The 18,370-nt window shown below is 45.0% G+C and overlaps 1 protein-coding gene across 4 annotated transcripts in view; it reads right to left on the bottom strand.

The window, feature by feature from the left end:
• The window catches only part of ZBTB38 (zinc finger and BTB domain containing 38), a 141,871-nt gene that overhangs the window by 34,366 nt on the left and 89,135 nt on the right, over positions 1 to 18,370 (bottom strand). For 2 of the 4 annotated variants that reach the window (XM_049629750.1, XM_049629749.1), the window contains exon 6: positions 13,230 to 13,328. The exons of 1 other annotated variant lie outside the window; for it this stretch is intronic. The gene's annotated coding sequence lies outside the window, so the exon portion shown is untranslated. Of the gene's footprint in view, positions 1 to 13,229; positions 13,329 to 14,854; positions 15,131 to 18,370 lie in introns of those variants that run through there. One more of the 4 variants, XM_049629752.1, reaches the window with a different exon arrangement.

The raw sequence follows: 18,370 nt of genomic DNA on the forward strand, positions 1-18,370 counted from the left end.
AAGTCTTACGCTGCCCAAGGGACCCCGGGCTGCTAAGAGTGCAGCGCACAAGGCCATCTGAAAGTACTATGCAGACTGGAAAAAAATCACCACAATCATAAATTAACAAATGCTAGACCATGGTTCCCTCAAAATACAAGTGAAAGCTTTGAAGGGCTGAAAAGACTTTTCATTAATTAACTTTCTAGACTAAATTAATTTGATATGAAGTTAGGCTTCATTATCTCAGATACTGTGGCCACTTTGTCCTCACCACTCTAGTAGCTTTCAGTCCAGACAAGTCACCAAGGCAGCACAGGATTGGTTACTTCTATCTTTCCAAATGTTTCCTTAGGAGCAGGCAAAACTCTCAGTCACCAACATTAAACAAGGTTCAGTTACACCTTCCTTCTCATGCCTCCCGGGGTCCCCGCACCTTTACTGAGACCACATCCCTTCTCATTTTTACACTGATACATGTTCCACCACTAAAGTCCTACACCATAATTGCTTGTGTCGGTTCCCTGACACGTAAAGGTTTTCTGGCCTCTTAACATAGGAATTTCCTTTCTTGGCAACATGGTTTGCCTGGCCAGAAGGTCAGTGGGGCGTGGGGCAGGTGGAAAGGAACCACATGCTAGGCTGAGGTTAAAGTCATGGCTCAGGAACACTAGCCTTCAGAATCAGATTCCTGGTGTGGTCAAAACTACCCCATCATACATCCTTACAGTATAATGCAACAGGTACATCCCCCAAGATGTCCCTACCCTCTAAGACTATCCGAAAGCATCTTCTAGCTAGCACACCCACAAGGACCAATCTCTACACAAGTCTGTCTCTGCTTTACCACAGCATCTAGAGCAGTGTTCCCCAAAAATTCATGTGCATGAGTCAGCTGGGCATCTTGTCAAGTGCATTTTCAGATACAGTGGGTCACATGTATGTGGTCCATCTTCATTTATGTCAGGGTGGAGATGGCTGAGGTGTACAACTGGATTTCAGGTTTAAGGAAACTAAGTTCCTTTACCTGCTGGTGAAATTATAATAGTTATAATGGTGATGACAATGATGCCAATGACAGGAAGAGCTAATATTTACTGAGCACTTTCTACATGCTAGGCCCTGTGCTAAGTGCTTTACAGACATTATGATTCACTCTGCACCGAGAGAGCTAAGGAAAACAGGAGTGGTTAAAAGATATTTATAAAAAAGGCAAGGCATTTTAAATTCCAGGATGTGCAGAAGGTCAATCAAGTGTCAACAGAGAGAGGCCAATTCTCACACTGTCCCAGTCTGGGACTAGCTAGGCAGTAGCTAAATGCTTGATATTTCAGAAAGCATCTTTGGGCTAAGCAAGTCAATGCTAGAGACTATTTCATGAAATGCCTGCTGTCCCTCACTGTCACCCCATGGCCTGATGCCAGCCAGGTTAGCCTCTGCAGTCTTGGCTTCATTCAGCCGCCTCAGGAGGAACATGCCTGAACAGGGAGTGGCTGCTTTTGGTGGGTTCTTCCTGTTCTATCCTGGGATGGGCACAGTGAGCACTGGGCAGCTTAATCAAGGCTGCTATGTCTGATGCCTCTCAAGATGTCCCCCAGATGTCCTTGGACATACATGTTGTGTTTTGCTGCTGATTCTACTGACAAATGGCTTTGCCAGTATGAGACCAGACACCGTTTATATTCAAAGTGGTTCCCTTATTTGCTGTGACATGGAGAAGGCTCAATGGCCATGACCTTTCCTTGGGATGGGTCTTAAAGAACTTCAGTCCCAATGCTCTGCAAGAAAAGACTGGGCAGGCTGCCACTGAGGAAATCCAGGTTGGTGGCCTGAGTCAGATGGTGTGGCTCTATAATTGGCAGGCAAGCAGTCCGGAGGCTGAATTCAGCCTGTCGATATGTTTCATTTGGCCCTCTAGTACTTAAAAAAATTTTCGAGCCTCCAGTTTGCCCCAATTTCACTATTCTATCTTCTTATACCCAGCCCACATTGAACGTTCATATTATCTTCTTGCCCCCATATGTATCTGAACTTTAGACCCTAATCTATAATAACCTAAGTAGATATCACTTAAAAGTTTTATTCTGCCTATAACGTTTCCATCTCTGCACTGTGATTCAATGCCCTCCTAAAAATTATATGGTGAGGTATCAGTATCCAAGCTTCCAAAACTACTGAAGTATTCCATCTTAATGAAGGATAGGTGGTGAGAAGCCTTAACATGGAGTGTATTTGGGTCACACAATATTTCTTCAGGATCCCTCCAGTTTGTTCATGCCCAAGTGGAAAGTTTCTTTTTTTTTTATTTTTATTTAATTTTTTTTTAACGTTTATTTTATTTTTGGGACAGAGAGAGACAGAGCATGAACAGGGGAGGGGCAGAGAGAGAGGGAGACACAGAATCCGAAACAGGCTCCAGGCTCTGAGCCATCAGCCCAGAGCCCGACGCGGGGCTCGAACTCACAGACTGCGAGATCGTGACCTGAGCTGAAGTCAGACGCTCAACCGACTGAGCCACCCAGGCGCCCCGAAAGTTTCTTAATATATGAATCCTAGGGGGCAGAGTGGCAGATATCAAACTCTTCACTTTGCTTCAAAAGTCACGTCAACCACAAGGTCAACTCTAGCTCCTCAAAATCAGATTCATACTCCTGGAGGCACCCTGCTTTCCTTTCCAAAAGAGATTCCATATTCATCGTTAGCAGATGATATAGTGAGGGAAGCAATAATTGCTGAGAATGCACAGGCTTTTACCAGTAGTTCCTTCCTGGGTCAGAGTATTCTGAATGACACCGTGCTTCACCACTGTATCACACAAATAACAATTCCAAAAGCTAGACACAGAAATGCAGCCTGGACAACCTGGCAGTCTGGGCTTCAAACAGTGGGATCCACACAATAACGCGTATCTACCAAGATCACAAGTGGCTCCAGGGAATTTTTGCAAAGTGCTCAACAGAACAATGGTGATCAACCCAAGGAAGCAAATTCTGCTCCAGAGACCCTGGGCATAGGGGTGGGGGTGCAGAGCTGATCCTTTTGGCCTCTGACACCAGTGGGGACCTCCTGGAGAAAAGCTGCTGAGCCTTTTCTCTGTTCCGCCACGCTTGCTCCCCACTGTCAACACACAGTCCGCAGTCCACAGCATGTTCCCCCCTGGTGAAATGCCAATGCACAGGGATCATTTTCATGGACCCGAGCTCTCATATATTCGAATCCATGTACGTACTTTCCTTGCACACACGTTTCCTCCTCCTGTGTTTTCCTTGACTTCTCTTCCACCTCCCATTTTTCCAGTCTGAAGCCACCACTGGAAACACTGCAATCTCTGGAGCGAGGCCAGGCATGGCAGCATAGATCCCCGAGGTGGCACAGGATTGTGAAACAGTCACCTCCTCCCTGGGTCCAGGAGATACAGGTGACTGGGAGAGCTGTCAAGCAAGCCTGTCCGTAGGTCTGGCGTACAACTGGAGGCACAAGAGCTTCTGTACCGTGAAAATGCTACAAAAACTCTGGCTGGTCACACAAATGGACACACAGCAGCTGAGACAAAAGAAATTGCCTGGGGAAAACTGGTGGGTGGAAAAGGCAGGAGGAGGAAGGAATATCAAAGGGACTGAGAGTTCCAGTGAGGTTTTGCCAATCTCACACCGAAAGAAACTAACTCGAAACTGAATGAAGGTTTCTGGCCGTAGTCAGGTATCAAAATAGTTCCCTCCCCCCTCGCTCACCTGTTTGACTGAAAGTATCTGGGGGGAAACAGAGAGCAGTTACAGCGATAAATAAGCTCTCTACACTAAAAAAAATAGTAAACTCCTCCAAACAAACCCAAACCTGCTGCAGATAAAAACCCACAATAGGCTGTTTAAAAAACTATGCTTTTGAATATACTGATTTAAAAAAATCTGAAGAACAGGCTGTTCTGCAGAACAGCTCGAGTTTCTGCTTGTGCTTTCATTTTAGAAAACAAAATGCTCATAGACTCCACAGTGGGAGGGGCTTCACACAGGGATTCAAACTCACAGAAAATGGCCACCGGGTTCGGAAACCTGAACACAACAAACAGGACACTCGGGGGACCTTCTGGGAATATACAGCACTTAACTTTCACGACAGTAATTGTCTAGAGACAGATATAACCTTTTTTTCCCCGATCAGTAACATAAATCATGGCCTCCAAAGGATTTGTTTGTGGAACGCCACAATGACTAATCACCCGACTTTTTTTTTATCCTCCCTAAGCAAGGGAACCTCATGGGGCGAAGAAATAGGTCATTTTTAATGTAAGGTAGCTACTAGGATTAGAGGTAAGACTCCTACTTAAACTTCATTTAAAAAAAAAAAAGGCCTCAAAAAGGATTTCCTAAAATAGAAAGACGCGCAAATCATCTTATCAGAAACTCATAACAATAAATAGAAAAGAAAGTCTTAAAATAGATGATGATTCAAATGTGGCAAAAAGCTCTTGAGTGATTTCCTGAAAATGTCAAAACCAAAACCAAATATCAAGAATATTAAATACACAACAAAACAGGGTAAGAGACTCACTCTGTAGCGTATACTTGTTTAAGAAAAGATGTGTTTCCCGGGTAATTAACGGTGCTTCGGTGCAAAAAGTCAACTTACAGTGTATACTGGCTACAGAAACTCCAGAATTGCTAGACCTTGACAGGAAAAATTTCAAAGGTCACGTTCTTTTTTTAACCCTATTTACAGCACTCAGGGTAGGCCAGTTCTCTAACGTCTGAGTAAAACCCCATTCAGGGCTTCATTTCTTTGCCACCTCACTGCTGTTTCCATCTATCCTAGTGCCTTCTGCTTACTCAAGGTGGTCCTCCCATTAAAGCAAAGGTGGAACTCACATCAGTCCAAGGTAAGGGGAGAACACAGGGCAGAAAATATGGTTCTGCAGCGGGCACCCAGGAAGCAGGTATAACTCTGGCTGCTGTGAGACAGTCCTAGCTGCTTCCAGCCATGAGCATAAAGACAGCACTGGGACCTTGAGAAGACTTGCTCTTTGAGCTCATGTCAGGGACTACAAGACCAGAATAAACAGGTATAGGCAGGGACAGACCAGAATGCTGAGTAGATTTTTTAAAAAGGAAATCCTGGGGGCATCTGGGTGGCTCAGTCGGTCAAGCATCCAACTTCGGCCCAGGTCATGATCTCATGGCTCGTGAGTTTGAGCCCCCAGTTGGGCTCTGGGCTGACAGCTCAGAGCCTGGAGCCTGCTTCAGTTTGTGTGTGTGTGTGTGTGTGTGTGTGTGTGTGTGTGTGTGTGTCTGCCCTTCCCCTGCCTCCCATGCTCTGTCTCTCTCTGTCTCAAAAATAAACAATAAAAAATTTTTTTTAATTAAAAAAAAAGGAAGTCCTCACTTTGGTCTAGAAGTGAATCAATGTTCTATCAGAGTTAATCAGAAATCTCTATGCCTACGTGAAAATGCATACAAGTTTTGGTCTCTTGCCTGGCAAGATAAGAAATTCTGCTTTGTCTTTATTGAATTGGTGGTCTTATTATCTAATTGTAAACAACTCTACAAATAATCAGAAGTTGTTCTAACACATGAACAGGAAAAATAACACAGACAAAACGGGGCCTGGAAACAATATCCAACTCACGAAGCAGGAAGTGACAGCTCCCATCTATCTCACCTTACACAAAGCCTGCCTTCATGGATTGCTGAAATAACCTCAGGATGCTCCTCTAGGATTTAAATAGCCACTGGTTTCTCATGAAAACGCAGCATAGGATAAACACACGTATAAAAGCGGCCAGCAAAAGGAGTCAGCAAAACACAGGCATTGAAATGGCCAGTGAAAGCTGGGTCTTCCTCTTCATATTCATTCAGAAAATATTTAATTCCTATCAAAATTAAATTATTTTATAGCGTAGTAATTTACACTGGAGTAAGAGAGAAAAAAACGCTTTAAAAAAAGGAAACCGGGGCACCTGGGTGGCTCAGTTGGTTAAGTGGCCAACTCTTGATCTCAGCTCAGGGTCATGAGTTCAAGCCTTGTGTTGGGCTTCACACTGGGCATAAAAACTACTTAAAAAAAAAAAAAAAGGAAACCACCTTCTGCCTCTCCCAGTTTAAAAGGAAAATTTCTCGACTACTTTAATTGACAAGAGTCCACTGGTCAACAGGATGGATGTGTTGCATCATGGTGTCCTACTGTGTACTACAAGGCCAACAGGCATTATGGTCCGCTCTCCAACAGAACAGGTTCAGCCTCTCTTTACGCTTTGCTTGCTCATTGCCATCTTCTGCTCTCCTTATAACCTGCCTTAAGACAGGACCCACCTGTTTCTGCAGAGAACATACTGGACTGGGCACTGGTCACTGGGTTCTGTTCCCAGCTTGCTACTAGCTGTGTGATCTTGAGTTAAGTCCTAGCACTTCCCTGGACTCCTATATCTTTATCTAGAATGTGAGGAGGTTGGGCTATTTCATTTCTGAGGTTCTTTCTAGCGAAGAAATTTGAAAACCATGATTCCCTACCTCCTATTTTATCATCTCTTGATTGATTCCTAGCCAGGCTCTGTCTTTTTGTAAGAATCTTAATTTTCTCCCAAACAATCTCCCACCCTTAAATTCATACACTTGCCTCAAAAGTGTAGAGGGTAAAAGCAGAACCCAAACTCTGGCTGGTACTAGTCTGTCTATGAGGACAGTCAGATGGAACTCTGAAATCAGGATCCCTGGAAGACCTTAAACACGGAGTTAACTCTTGCCTCCCCTTTCCACCCGCTTGTCCCAGCACCTCTGTTTTTCTGCTGGAGAGGGAACAGATTTACTGCATCTTAGAGCTAGAAGGAACCTCAATAATCACTGAGCCAAACCTTCTATGGTTACAGATGTGGAAACCAAGCCAGCAAAGCTCTACAACTTTCCTTCCCAAGGTGGCTCAGTGGGTCACGGAGACAAGTCCTAGGCCTCCTGGTTGGTCTGGTCTCTCACGCCATGGTGTTTTTTGTCTCCCCCAACCTCCCTATGCAGGGCTCTGGGCTCCTTCCCTCTCCCCACCTTAGGCTTCAGGGCCTCAGAGGATAATCAACAAACACTTGCTGAGCACCTCTGGGCAATCCCCCTAGGAACTGTTCTAAACGTTCAACTGGCACAGTGACTCTGGGAACATTCAGCCCTGCACAGGGACAGTAACAGCTATAAAAAGACACAAATTGATGGATCTTATCAGTGTAGAAATCCACTGGTGTTTTCACTTTAAAAAGAAAGCTTGCAGCAGCACATGGATAGTAGACAAGGATAGGTGAGGGAGACAGGGGTGAGGGAGACAGGGGTGAGGGAGACAGGGGTGAGGGAGACAGGGAGATGCCACAAGTGTGGGGTCCTAATCTGACACCTGGCACATAGGTAATATTTATTGAACAATTTCAAGTTTGCATGTTAGCTTTGCTCCACTTGCTTCTTGTAAAAAATTCTGAGGTTACAATAATATCAAGGACAAGGGTCTCTAAGTCTTCGAGCTAATATCAGAAACACAGATCTATTTCATACTCTCTGTATATGGCTGGGGACAACAACAGGGGGTTCCCTACCCCTGAGAGATGCTGGACTTTGGAATCAGACCTCAGGGTGTGAAAATCTCATCAGCTTCCCTACTAAGCTTCTTTGCCCCAATTTCCATCATGCCAGGTTATTCTGAGGTTCTAATACAATGGCTAAAATACTGCACATAAGGTATAGAATTCACTTCATGAAAACTGCTCTGTCTTCTACCCTTGGGCACGATGAGAACAGACAGAGAAACTCTAGGAAGGCTCCAGGCCACTGGCATCCTCCAAAAGAAGCAAACCATCAACAGAATGCCAACAGCATTATAAAAGGATAATTTTAGGGGCGCCTGGGTGGCGCAGTCGGTTAAGCCTCCGACTTCAGCCAGGTCACGATCTCGCGGTCCGTGAGTTCGAGCCCCGCGTCAGGCTCTGGGCTGATGGCTCGGAGCCTGGAGCCTGTTTCCGATTCTGTGTCTCCCTCTCTCTCTGACCCTTCCCCGTTCATGCTCTGTCTCTCTCTGTCCCAAAAATAAATAAAAAACGTTGAAAAAAAAATTAAAAAAAAAAATAAAAGGATAATTTTAATAAACATATTCCAGTTATCTGATTTTTAAATTATGTGCAAGGAGCACAAAGAACAACTCAATATGAACAAATCGAGTATGTTTTATATTCTCTATACATAGCTTAAACATCAATATACATACGTCTCGATCCTTTCTTGTGAATAAGCAAAGAAAACAACTAGGACTAGGAGGAAATATAGGATCAGTTATTTTTTCATAGATTAAGTGACGTTGGGATAGACAAGTGATGTGAACTAGCTTAAAAATTATATGATTCCAAGATGCAGACAGAGAAATGTAATCAAATGGCAGAGATGTTTATCAACCCTAGAAAAATACATTAAGATACATCTTACTGCCACCACTAAATATGTTATTTATTTGCCACCACACTTAAAGTTACATGGCTTTTGCAAACTCTGGGCACGGGGACAGGGTGTTACCACTGACTCCATAGGAAGAGAAGCTGACTCGGAGGCATGTCACCCCGTACTGCTGTGGATGTGCTGTGCTGCAGACAGAGACAGTGGGGTGCAAATGCTAGTATCCCTTGACTATCTGGCACTCATTTGTTTTTATCTTATTACAAATACAATCCATAAACATTAATGATACAAATATAAAACACTGGAAAATAGACATATCTCTGATAGAAAATGGATTTGAAACCGGTATATCAAGTCTCAGGTCTCTCCCTTCATCTGCTTCCTAGAAACTGGCATTTGTTAATCCTCATCTTGCACTGCCTGTTTAAAATGAAGATCTCTGTGGGGCGCCTGGGTGGCTCATTCGGTTAAGCGTCCAACTTCAGCTCATGTCATGATCTCACGGTTAGTGAGTTTGAGCCCTGCATCGGGTTCTGGGCTGACAGCTCAGAGCCTGGAGCCTGCTTCGGATTCTGTGTCTCCCTCTCTCTCTGCCCCTCCCCTGCTCACATTCTTCTGTCTTTATCTCTCTTGCTCTCTCTCAAAAATAAATGATAAACGTTAAAAAAATAAATAAAAATAAAATGAAGATTCCTAGACCCTCCCCCAAATCTAAATAATCAGAATCTCTGAGTCAGGGGCCTGGGAACCCACATTTTAATTCCCCAGGTGGAATCGTATCCATTAAGTTGCTAGTCACTTGAATTATCACAGGATAGATTAGCTATAGTGGGAGGAATGCTCTTTCTGTGATAAAATCAACACATTAAAATGAGTCATAAGGATAAGGCTTTATGTATAGATGCATATTACACAGACATTTACATACCTATACAAGGCTGTAAGAGGAAAGGAATCAACACTTATTAACTGCCTGCTATGGTACGATCCTGACCAAATTATATATTACTCAATCTTCAAATAATCTTATTTGAGTTATAGATGGAAAAACTTAGGCTTCGAGACATAACTTTTCTGAAGTCACAAGCCTGGAAAATGGCCCGGTGAGGTTGTGAAACTAGATTTATCTGACCCCAGTCTTCTCATTCCATTGTATTAAGCTCATATGCCCATGAAAACACACACACATACACCACATACATACTCTTTCTCGCTCTTTGTCTCTCATACACATACATCATACAATACCCTTTTAGTAAAAGGCAAAAGAATTAAATTACTTTTAGAAAACCTCTTGTATCAACAGAAATGGGAGTTTTTGAAGAATTTATTCTGTCGACGGTTATTCTTTGGTCTGCCTGCTCACAACAGAATAAAGTGTATGACTACTATCAAAACCAAATTTAACAGCTGGAATTTTAGTAATCAGAAGTGTGTTTTGGGCCTTGCTGGGGTCAAATTTAATAGTGATTCTTGATTTGTGCAAGCTACCAACTCTTAGAAATGAAACCATTTAATATTCATTCTGCAAGTCATATCATCTCACAAAGGAGATCACAAACATGATCTAGCCCTTGTCAATCCAGTGGCCATCCTGAGGCCAGCCCCCACCCCCCAGCATCTGGTACTTCCGTTCTCCCTCCACCGGGAACCCCCTTCTGCTGGCTGCTGGAGTCCTGCTCTCTTGCCAGACTCATCCTCTAGGTCCTCCCTTCATCCTTCTTTCTTTTCTCAACCTTTGCCTCCCTATATTCTCTCTCTAGAAAATCTCTCCTCCCACCTTTTCTTGTATCTTAATGACTCCCAAGCTAGCCCAGGCCCTCCTCTGAAGCACAAAGGGGGATGTGACCGCCTCAAACTCAGCCCCTCTCAAATGCAGCCCCTTCCCACCTCTGAAGTTTCCCTCGTGGGCAGCACTGCCTAGGGCGGCTTTAGCTATTCGTTCTCTACTGCCAGATTATATCAATTCTCTCCTTTGCATCTGTCCCTTTCCCATTTCACTGCTATCGCCCATTTTAGGTCTTCCCCTCTCCCGCTCTCACCTTTCCTTGGTGGACTGTGGAAGCTTTCTCACTGGTCTTCAAGGCTCCAGTTTCTGCCCTGCCTTTCCTCCTGATTGATCTCCCCATAAGCTACCCACAAGAGCATGCCCCTGATGCATAGCTGTTCAAATATATTCAGTAACTCCTACTGGCTAATACATTCGTATTTCCCAGTCTGACATTCAAGACCGTACTGTTTGGCACTGAATGTTCTCAGTTTTATTTCCCACCGGATGGATGCCTCTATAGGCCAGTTCTAACTCAGCTTGATTCACTACCTTTCCCTGAACATGCTCCATGATCTCTTCTCCCCGTCTCTTTGATGGAAACTCCGCTTCCTTCAAGGACTTGCTTAAATGCCTGTTCTCAAGAAAGAGTCCCTTGACTCCTAGGAGAAAAAGAGACCTCTTCCTTTTCAAATTACCAAACTATATCTTTTGGCATTTACCACACAGTTATTTCTGCATCTTTTACTTCCTCACCTACATCACAGGGCCTGAGAGGGAAGGGATCAGATCTGTTGAATCTGTTTTCTCTAGCACGGTGACGTACTCATGTGAGCACTCAATAAATATTTGCTGCGTTACATTTATAGAACTCCTGAAAGTTTACAAAGCACATTCACATTCAACATCTCATTTGTTCTATTTGGAGTTAAGTTTATTACAAGGAGTAGTCAAGACTTACAACTGATTTCTGTTGCTTGATGCGATTACTGGAGCTATCTCTAACTCTACTCTGTAAATTAAAGTAGCTCTTACATTGCTTTACTTTTGAACACTCATAGTCCTGGGTAGCCTTCAAAGCTAAAGAGGGGAGGGGTGCCTGGGTGGCTCGGTCGGTTAAGCGTCCGACTTCGGCTCAGGTCATGATCTCACGGTCCGTGAGTTCTAGCCCCGCGTCGGGCTCTGTGCTGACAGCTCAGAGCCTGGAGCCTGTTTCAGATTCTGTGTCTCCCTCTCTCTCTGCCCCTCCCCTGTTCATGCTCTGTCTCTCTCTGTCTCAAAAATAAATAAACATTAAAAAAAAAAATTTAAAAAAAAAGCTAAAGAGGGGAGAATTTCAAGTCAAAGAAAGCCCCCTTGCCAAACTGCTTTCCTCTATGTCTACTGGTTAAGTGCACAGATAAAAGACTTCTACAAGCAGGTGACAGTAACGGCAGAATCAAAATTTTAAAGAGAAGAAATTCCTTTCTTAAGATTTCAAGATTTTTAAAAAGACCTATATATCCTTTAGGAGTCAATCTCGAACATTCTTGGAGCTGATATTCCAGCATGTTAACAATAACAAATCTCCAATAGTTGGACAAATAATTCCTTGCTAAAAGATTGAACGTGATTGGGGCGCCTGGGTGGCGCAGTCGGTTGGGCGTCCGACTTCAGCCAGGTCACGATCTCGCGGTCCGTGAGTTCGAGCCCCGCGTCAGGCTCTGGGCTGATGGCTCGGAGCCTGGAGCCTGTTTCCGATTCTGTGTCTCCCTCTCTCTCTGCCCCTCCCCCGTTCATGCTCTGTCTCTCTCTGTCCCAAAAATAAAAAATTAAAAACGTTGAAAAAAAAAAAAAAAAAAAGATTGAACGTGATTAATATCATGATTTTAAAAATATAGTAGTATGTTTGGTCTTGAATACCCACGTGCCTTGTGGGAGCTCAAGAAACATTTGCTGAATGAACAAATCAATGAATTAATCTGGAGAAGACCTTACTATCATTTATAAGTTGAAAGTATACGTTTATTTATTTTTATTCTTTAAGTAGGCTTCATGCATTGAGCAGAGCCCAGTGCGGGGCTTGAACTCATGACGGTGAGATCAAGACCTGAGCTGAGATCACGAGTCAGATGCTCAACTGGCTGAGCCACCCAGATGCCCCGAAAGTATAAGTTTTAATAGTTGGATGGAAGTTTATGTTAAATTTGAAAAAAATGAAAAACTGCATTGAGAGGCAAGAACTGTGATATGTCAGCTACTCAGGTTTCTTCCTATCACAGATCCCACTACGACTGCTGGAGAAGCAGGGGTGAACATCAGGTACTGACCGTCTGACTACCTCTTTGGAGTTTAGGTTGCAAGCTCCTCATGGGCAAGCACTTTGCCTTGAACTCTGTGGTCCTAGCAAAGTGTTCTGCATTCAGAAATGTACACCACAAATGTAGCATGAGATATGAAGCCCTCCGTGACCTGTCTGCATTTTCACACTTTAATCCTTCACACCTGTTCTTTTTTACCTTGTAGGGGTATTGTGAGGAGTAAGTAAGAAAAAGAGAGAGAGAGCACTCTGCTGGGTTGTCAGTTCTTGCCAACACACGCTGCAAGTGTCCTGGAGGTGGGCGCTTCACATCTGTGCTCTCAGTGCCTAGCGTGGTGCTCACTCTGCAGCCTGGAGCTGGCCGCATGACCGAGCAGCTGAGATCCAAGGTGCAGTCCTGCCTCTGCTCCAGCCCACTGGGTCACCCTGAAGTCATTTAAACTCTCTGGGCCGCAATGATGTCTGCGGGCCCTTCCGGTCTGGAGAAGCTAGAGATCTATGAAGAGATTTATAGAAACTCCCACAACAGTCACTGGCAGAACTGGAACAAGACACCAGGCGTCCTGAAGCCTCGTTTCACTTAGTTCCCCCTGCATCACAGGGGCCTCACGCGTCATGTCTCCTTAATAACAGTTCACTGAAGTGTCGTCATTTTGCAATCCCCAAATCTACTGGATCGCTGGCACAAATCATATGCCCCTTGGGAGTCCTTCAGTCCCTCAGAAAAACCGTTTCTTATTTCATACACACTAAGGAGAGATGCAAATTCAGTTACCTCAGTCAGAACACACCAGCACTAACAGTTTCTTGTGCTTTGGAAGAAATCACTTGGAAATTCTTGGTTCTGAGTCCTCCATCTCCTCCACATCAAGACCTAAAAAAGAAAAAAAGGAAAGAAAGAAAGAAAGGAAAAGAAAAGAAAAGAAAAAAGAAAAGAAAAAGTACAACGTCCCATGACTGGGTGCCAAGATTTGATGTTTCAACAACAGTAATTATCATTAGCATGTGTATTGAGCACCTACTATAAGTTAAGCACCGAGCAAAATGACTGCCATACATGACTTCATAAAGTCTTCATAATACCCCTTGATGTAGGAGACATCCCCCATTTTACGGCTACACAAAAAGAAGCTCCGAGAGGTCACAGAATCTATTCAAGGTCACACAGGTAGTTTATGTTAGACCTGAGACTTAAACCGAGGTTCATTTGATTCCAAAGCCTGGGTTATTAACCTGTAAATAAGAGTTTTAAAAACTTTTGACAGTGACTCACCTTTTAAAAAAATTATATTATATAAACAAACCCCAAAGTCTCAAAACAACACTTACTATACGCATTGCACTCTGATTATTTTCCGTCCAATTCTTTTCCATATTGGATTATGTGTTTTATATCTTTAAAAAAATTCCTGCGGCAACGCACTAAACTGATTCCACAATCTTCTAATGGGTCCCTACTCTTGTTGGAAAAACACTACACTTACATATAGTACTTCACCAGAAGTTTCTCTGAAACAACGGACTAAATCCTCCTATGTTTCTTTTTAACCATGCCAACCTGACTGTAGGAGTTGAGCTTCGTAATTAGGAGAAAAGTCTTTAACCTTTAAAATATGTCTAAGACACCATAACATATATCATTTATAATGGATCCTTAAAAGGAATATTCAATTAGGGCCAAAGTCCAGAATGCAATTAGTCACTTACCTACAGAAGAGAAGGACTTATAAAGTGGAATCGCGGACAGACTGAAATCTCGGGTGATTTATTATATACTCTGCAAAGAAGCAGCTTACAGCGGGCGGTTGTGTTGTACCAACAGAACAGACCTAACTACTTGCAGAAGTAAGAGGCTGAGATTGCAAACCCCTGGGGGCAGGGTCCTGCCTTTGCACGTCCCATTCAATTTCAGGGGCTTGGTGCTGAACCAAGAAAATCATCAGCTTCCCGTTCGGTCAGGACTGGGGTCCCAGTCGTAGGCCGGAGGAGGGGAGCTGCGACTGTCAGCGCAGTTCCTGAGCCTGCTGGACCTGAGCCCATAACGTCCCCGGCCCTTGGGTGCGCATTTCTCCCCCCCCCCCCCCCCCCCCCGCTCTCTAGCACAGCCGCGCAGTTGGGCCACTAGATGCGGCGCCACCTGCCCCGCTCTGCAGTTGACCCCCTTCCCTCGCTGGGGCGCAGGCCCCCGGGTCCGGGCACCTGAGGACGCTCGGTCTCTGCAGCTGCTCGGTTTTCCAGCGTTTGCAGAGCTCACGGCTCTGCGTCACCCTCTGCCAGCCAGGTTTCGGGGCTCCCTCCTGGGCAGAGGAGGGGTCAGGCCGGCCGCGCCCGGGGCCCCGCGTCCGCAGGCCGCACCTCGCCCACCCAGCCACGCACACAGACCCTGCGAGTGGCACTTACAGGGCTCGACTGCTCCGGCGCGAGCGCGTTTCCCTGGGGGTCCATGGCTCTTCCGGACCCGCGAGTCCGGCCGCTGCGCCACACAGCACCGCCCAGAAAATGGACGCCGGCGGCTCGGCTCTGCCGGCCCGGCCCGCCCCCGGCGCGGGGTAGCGGACGCGACCTGGCTGGAAGAGGTCGGCCCGACCCTCAGCCCGCGGGCCGGGGCGCCCGGAGAACCGCCGCGCGGAGGACGAGGCCTCGGGAGGGTGGCGGCGGGACAGGGGAGCGGCGGACGCACGACGGCCCTGCGAGGCCCAGACCCTACCTGGTGCGACGGCGGGGTGGGGGCTGGGAGTGGGGAACTACGACGGCCCCAGACTCCACCAGGGAGGCAGCGGCCTCCACCTCCTTCCCGAGGGAGAACACAGCTAGGAACCCGGCCCAAGGACAACCCCGTTAAGGGGGCCAAGGGCCACTGAGCCTATCAGAACAAGGCCTGGGGCCGCAGAAGGACCCTGGGTTCCAGATCGAGGTCCCAGAGGGCATCCAAACCCTGCACGTTGCAGAGAGTCAAGATTCGGAGAAAGTCGAGCGCAGTTTTATTGTAATCAAATTCTCAGAAAGAGGGTGTCACCTGTGCTTTCCCATGGCTGTCAGGAGAGGCCTAGATAGATTTTTCCCAACGTGGCGTAAAAAAGCATTTCACGGAAAAGAGCCGGTCCTCTTCCTCAAATAAAGGGCACTGACTGTCTGCTAGGATCTTTCTTCCAAGATTCGGGGACTGCTCCTGAGAAAGTATTTACCGAGGCCTGCCACAAGCTTGCCTCGTGGAGCTATCAGCCTGGATGGAGCAGTAATGCGCAGGTTTTGTTGGCTTGATTTTGTAACAAAATTCATCCACGTTCCCTGCGCTTTGGTAGTATGGGTCTTACTTTAAATTTTTCTCTGGCGAAGATTTACTGCAAGGTTACAAGTTAAAAGGATCAAAAGCCTGTTATGTGGGACCCAAGGAATTTAACAAAAACCCCCTACCCCTGGACAAGCAGAGCAAGACTAACTCCATTTTGTGCTACACCCACCATGTCATGTATAACCCCCACATGACCTACTTACTGCTTAAGACACTCCCTCACCCTAGTCAAGCCGCTGAGCACACCCTTACTGGAAACCGGCTCATATAGGAATGCGGAACCCCTCACCGTCAAAGAATGTAAACCCTGCCTTTTGCCCGCCAAACGCGCGCCAATTTTTAAACCCGCCTTTTTCCCACCAAACTTGCGTGCCAATTCTGACCAGAGTGATAGGCTAGTTCAAACAGTTACTACAGGGTGAATTGTAATTCAATTGGCCACCTGCGTGTGGACTGACATGACTATGCAACTTTCTGTGTGTGTTACAATCTCATTGGCCACTGGCCCCTATAAAACTGCTACGCCTCTTAACCTAGGTGTCCAAGTCCCTGCTCCGCTGTGTCGGGTATACTTGGGCCCAAGCTCAAGCTTGCAAATAAACCCTCGAATGTTTGCATCGGTATCGGCTCCTTAGTGGTCTCTCGGATTTGAAATTGGGGGCATTACAGTTATCCTGGTTTCAGCTTGGAATACAGTGTTTGCAGTTCTGCATCTCCATTCCTGCCTATATTTGAAGAACCGGATCATGGTGAAGAATAAAGGAGATTTCAATATTAAATACACAGCCAGCATAACATTTTATGTAATCAAGGAAAAATATATTGACTTGAAGTCAAGTTAAAGACTCGTGTAATTTAAAAATAAAGGCAGTGTTTTGAAGGCGGGTAGTTTGGGCAACATGCACACACATGTACATGAGCAGTTCCCGACCTTCCCAAAGCCAAGTACCCTCTAGCCTTTCTCTGTAGGCCACATGTTTAGAAAGATCTATTCCACTAAATTGCGTTTATTAACTAATGATTCATCTTCCCACTTGAAAAAACAACAACCCTGCAATGTTTTTGTGTAAGTAACCACCGATCAGAGCTTCTACAAAACTTGAGCCAATCCACTGTTACTGGTGGATTCCAACCTAAAGAAACTTGTGGTCTGATTGCAAGTTTACGTGTTTCCATTGAGGCTTTTGGAAACTGAAAATCATTTGGCGACCAACCCCCCCCCCCCCCAAGAAAATTGAGGCATGTGAATTAAGAACCACGGGTTGGAAAGTGCTGGTATGAGCCATGACTGTCTGTGCTTTCTTAAGATTGGGAGATGGGAAGTGGTAGAACAAGGCAATTTGGCTTTTGGAGTCTGCCTGCCCTGGTGTAAAGCCCACCTTTGTCACTTAGAAAGCCACTCACTGTGTGGCTTTTAGGCAAATTACTTAACCTCCCTGAGCCTCAGCTTCCTCATCCATAAAATGAGGCTACTTTTAAGATTACACTTACCTAATAGGGCTTTTAAATAATTAAATGGGATAATACCTGTGAAGTATCTACAATACTGTTGGGCGCACAGTAAGCGCTTTTTAAGCGTAAACTGTTGTGGATGCTAGTGCTGGAACGGCAATTATTTCAGAGCTCTACATTCCTACCATCCAAGCAGTAAGAATCATAGCTACATATGTACAGCAACCTTCACACCCTAGAAATTTTCCATGGGCAAGCTGCCAGGGTCACATGGCAAGTGACATAAAGGGATTTAAACACAGGTCTGACTCCACAGTCCACTTTCTGTTCTGCTAACATGTTCCAGGTGGTACCTTGATCAGACACTGTCAACAGCTTGTTAAGGGTGAAATCGGCTCTGGCTTTCCTAAGAGGCTTAGCAAGTGAATGGCTCCTTACATCCACTTGGGAATTCACAAACAGTGGCATTTCTCTCTCATTAGAGCCAAATGTTTCTCCAGAAGCAAGGAGATTTCCCCAAATTGTTATTAATAACTAAAATATCATGGCAACAGTTTTGAACACCACAGCCGAAAACTTACATAATCAGCCTGTCCTTCAAAATTTTCCACCCTTCCTCATAACCAGTCTCAGATTCTCTCTCTTAATCATTCTTTTGAGTAAGGGGAACTATCTGGAAATTTCCAGGAACATCCCAACTTGTTATGATTTTATTCTTTTCTCTAAAGCTTTTATTCTTTTCTCTAAGTTCTCTTCCCCAAACAACTAAACGTGATTTGTTTTTCTATATCTTTATACTTTTCAGTTCAATACATTTGCAAATCCGAAAAAAAAAAATTCTAAGACTTTCAAGATCCTCTCCTCTTAAATGTCTACCAGTTCTTCAACATCTCCAAACCACGGCTGCCGGTCCTTTTCCAGTGGCTTTTTCTAGGAGGCTTTCCTCGTTTTCTACCTCATTTCCTTTAATCACCACATGATTTCTGCTATGCTACAACTACATGCTTGCATTTTCTGATTTAGGACTGTTGACCAATGTAACATTTACTGCCCCCTTCTCTCTCTCTCTCTCTCTCTCTCTTTCTCTCTTTCTCCCTTTTTTAAGGTTTCAATATTATCATAATGTATAAAAAGACTCAAGTTTGTCTCTTTTTAAACCCATTTCCTTCCTT

The sequence above is a fragment of the Panthera uncia genome, chromosome C2, assembly GCF_023721935.1.
Source record: "Panthera uncia isolate 11264 chromosome C2, Puncia_PCG_1.0, whole genome shotgun sequence".
Taxonomy (NCBI): domain Eukaryota; kingdom Metazoa; phylum Chordata; class Mammalia; order Carnivora; family Felidae; genus Panthera; species Panthera uncia.